This window comes from Paroedura picta, chromosome 1 (genome assembly GCF_049243985.1).
Source record: "Paroedura picta isolate Pp20150507F chromosome 1, Ppicta_v3.0, whole genome shotgun sequence".
Classification (NCBI taxonomy): domain Eukaryota; kingdom Metazoa; phylum Chordata; class Lepidosauria; order Squamata; family Gekkonidae; genus Paroedura; species Paroedura picta.
The window spans coordinates 1,990,314-1,994,490 of record NC_135369.1 but is presented as its reverse complement, the minus strand read 5'-3'; positions in this window follow the sequence as shown (position 1 = coordinate 1,994,490).

Here is a 4,177-nt window from a genome sequence, read left to right as displayed (position 1 = left end):
TGGGCTTCTTTACCCCTTCATCCCCCAAAAGGCCATCCTTGTGTGTATTTGGGGTTTTCTGGAACCGGCTTCCCCCTTTTGGGTAGAGTCTCACACATGTGATAGATGACGCCACCTTCCACTAACCAACAAGTCAGTCTGGTCTGTTCCATTGGTCAAACGGTGGCTCTCCAGATGTCCACGGACTACAATTCCCATGAACCCCTGCTGCACGCTGGGCTGAGAAAGATCTTTCTGATCACCTGCTGCCTCGTCCTTTACCTGGAGATGCCGGGGCTGAGCCAAGCACCCTAGACGGAACCAGCCCTCTTTGCATCTTGGAGGCCCCAAAGGAACCCTTCTCCATCCCTCTTCCTCTGATGCATCTATTCCATCCCGGGCGGATTGGCCACTGAGGCCTGGGGAGGGCCCCCCCTCTTCAAGGCCCCCCCAAACTCAAGGGAGGCCAACTACTGCCCTGAGCGATTGCCACCAGCTGGCATCCCGGGGCAGCCTGTCCAAATAACGGAGAGCGCACCAGTCAGGAACCTGCGGGGCTCCTTGCTGCAGGCAGTGGGTGGGCTAGAAGCACAGAGAGCTTCAAGAGGGGCAGAGGCCCCCGAGTGGCTCTAAGCCCCACGTTACAGACGGACCACCCTGTGTGGGGCAGGGACCCTCTGCCTTGTGGGTGCTGGGGGGGGGCAAGAGTGGGAGGGCTCCTGGAGGTCTGGCCCTGCTGGGGGACCTCCTGATGCTTGGCCTGGAGGGGCCACTGGCCTGACCCAAGAGGGCTTCTCTGATGTTCTTCTGTCTGGGGCAGGGATGGTCTCTTTGGGGTCAAGAGGGGGAGGGCTCCTGGAGGTCTGGCGCCACGGGCGGATCTCCTGGGGGCCCAGGCGCGGATTCCGGACGGGATTCCGGATTGGGGGGGGGGAGGTGCGCGGCTTGTTCCGCTTCGGCCGGGCAGGGAGCGTTGGGCGAGCGTGGGGGGGGGAGGCGGCCGCGGGGCCGGAGGGGCCAGACCCCCATCTCCCCCCCCTCCAGGCCGGGCTGGCCGTTGCCTTATATGGTGCGGAGCCGGAGGCATCCCCGGATTGGCCGGCCCAGCAGACCCCAGCCCAGCCCGGCCAGAGACCCCCTGCCGGCCCCGAGGCCACGCCGCGGACAAGGCGGCCCAGCAACCCCCCCCCCTCCCTGGCCGGCACCCGCGGGGGGGGGGAGCGAGGACGAGCCCCCCAAAAGGCGCGGCGGGGGGGGGCAGTGCAGGCGGGAGGGCACGCTTCCTGCAAGGAAGGAGGGCAGGCTGGGGAAGTCTGACTCAGGGCACCATTTTCAGCAGTTCTGCGGCTGGGGAAATGAAGAACCTTGCTAGCTTCTAAACAAGCCTGAATAAGTTTAGGAAGCCGTTTTTAAACGTTTCCCTCTTGAATATGCAAAGCACAGCCTCCCACGACCCCTCTGAGATACCGGGATGCTGAGGATCTGCTTGCTTAGAATTCCTCTCGGAATGATCCGGTGGATCTGTTTTGATCACACTCCATCTCTGACAGGTGGGTGGCACGAGGAAGGATGAGATCAGAGAGCGGCATAGAATTTGGCTCCCTCGTATGAATTGCCTCTGGCAAAGAAACACCTAGCAAGTGGCACTCTTAACGTGCTCCGAAACCTCTCTGTTCTCTGTGGCCTGGAATGCAAAGGTTGATCACTGTAGGTCTTGACGGCAGTTGAGGTACAGCTTCTTGGTCTCTTAAAAATCTTGATTCTGATGCAGCCTGAGGGCTGGTCTATTCATTTGGAGAAATCATGTGGTACAGCCCTCTCTACTAGGGCTATACCACTTCCAGTGGCAACTGTATCACTTTTAAGCAGTTCCTCCAATTAAAAACAAACAAACAAGAAACACCCAGATGAAGTTCCAATCTTTTGGCCTGATCTGCTAGATTCCCAGCAGCAGACATGCTTTTTTTTTTTAAAAAGGAAAATGTTCCAAGAGATACAGAAGTGGAACAATCAAAGCAAGATTCTACCATTTGATTCCCATGAACTTGTAAGCCTTTGAGGTCAGTTTTGTTTAAGCATCTGACAACAAACTCATCCTACTGCCCCGTTCAGAGGGTTGGTTTTGTCCTTTTAAGCCCTACGTGGGCTTTAAAGCCCTTAGCACTGAGAAATCTAAGGAGCTGCCCAGGAATTAAGATTGCAGGGAGAGGCCCTTCTGACTGTTTCCCCATCAAACAAAGAAGCTCATCGTAAGAGTCCTAGAGTTGGAAGGGACCTCCAGGGTCATCTAGTCCAACCCCCTACACTATGCGGGACACCCACAACTACTTGCACACCTCAGCGACCCCAATTCCATGTCCAGATTATCCCCCTCCCCTCAAAAGAACAGAAGCCCTGGCCAGTATGGCCTCGAAGAGATTCGCCTCCTGTCCCCAAAGTGGTGATTGGCATTTCCCTGGGTGTGCAAGGAAGGGCCACAAGAGCCAAGCTCTGAAACAATCCCTTCTCCCACCCCTTCACAGTCTGCCCAAGGTCATAAAATCAGCCTCTCCGTCAGATGGCTCTCCAGCCTCTGTTTAGAAATCTCCAAAGATGGAGAACCCACCACCTCCCGAGGAAGCCTGTTCCACTGAGAAACCGCTCTGACTGTCAGGAACTTCTTCCGGAGGTTTAGATGGAATTTCTTTTGAATTAATTTAATTCCTTTAGTTATGGTCTGCCCTGCGGCAAGAGAGAACAACTCTGCTCCATCTTCTCTAGGACAGCCCCTCAGGTATTCGAAGATGGTCTCCAGGCTGAACAGACCAGGCTCCCTCAGCCGTTTGTCCCGTAGGCACATGAGATAGGGCCTTTTCGGTGGCAGCCCCAGAGCATTATAGACGGAGGGACCTGCCAGGGAGGTGTGCCCGGCCCCTCAATTCCAGCCTCCAGGAAGCAGCTGGAGACAGTTTTATTCAAGATGCAGTTTGAAATCGATTTCAACGGGTGGGGTTGGTGTGTTTTACTATTTCTTCCTTATCATAGGCATTGCAAGCCACCCTGGATTCCTGTGAGGCAGAAAGGTGGCTCATAAGGGATTAAAATCAACCGGTCCGTCTCCATATGCGACCCTCCCGGAACCGCAGCCCCCCCCCTTGAGGCCCAGGCACACACCAACACCCAGAGACAAGCATAGAAACACTCACTGCTTTTATTTTTCTGTCATCACAGCCTTCGAGATTATCAAACCAAGTAAAGAACAGCTGCAGCAGGCTGGTGCAGAAGGGCCACTACAAAGACCTGGCCAGGCTTTTAAAAAAGGCTTCACATAAAAATCAGTGCAGAGGTTGGCTCGGCCTTACAAGGTCACAGGGGTTGGGGGGGGGAGGGAGGGAGAAACACACCGACCCTGAAGAGAAGGACTGTGTGTGGGACCCCACAGAGCCACCGACCAAGGGGCTTTCTCCATACGAGGCCTGACAGGAGCACAGTCCCTGTGCAAGAGAAAGCATCGCTGTAGCAGAATCGCTCCACAGGAGATGGGTTTGAGCAGCCAAGAGCGGACTGAGGGCCGGATGCTGAAGGGAAGGAAGAGGGGGCACCGGAGCCATAGAAGGAAAGCACAGGGCTCTGTGGTGGTAAGGCTGCCAAACTCCAGGAAGGGGGCCCGGAGCTCTCCCAAAATTACTATTGATTTAAAGATGACACAGCTCAGCCCTCCTGGCTCTGTGTCGCTCGGCCTGTCAGCCAAAGCAGCTCACCTGGTGGGCACAGGGGAGAGAAAGAGCTGGGCTTTGTACCCCGCTTTTCACTACTCAAGGGAGTTCTAAAGTGACTGACCAACACCTTCCCCTTCATCTCCCCCCCAACAGACACAGCCTGTGAGGGAAGTGGGGCTGAGAGAGCTCTGAGAGAACAGCTCCAAGAGAACTGGTCATCCAGCTGGCTGCATGTGGAGGAGTGGGGAATCCAACCCAGTTCTTAACCACTGCACCGTGCCAGCTCTCTTTCCTCTGCTGCACCCTTAAATCTCCAGGGATTTCCCGGCCTGGAGTTGGCAACCCTACGTGACGAGACTTCAGTGAGACCACCTGGGTGCCCCTGGGCGGGTGCTTTCATTGTGCCGCGCATTGGCCAGAGGCATCGGTGCTGTGGCTGGCCAAACCAACAGCCTAAGCAGAGCTTGGCCTGGCTCCCTACAAGCCCCCTCCCTGCCCCC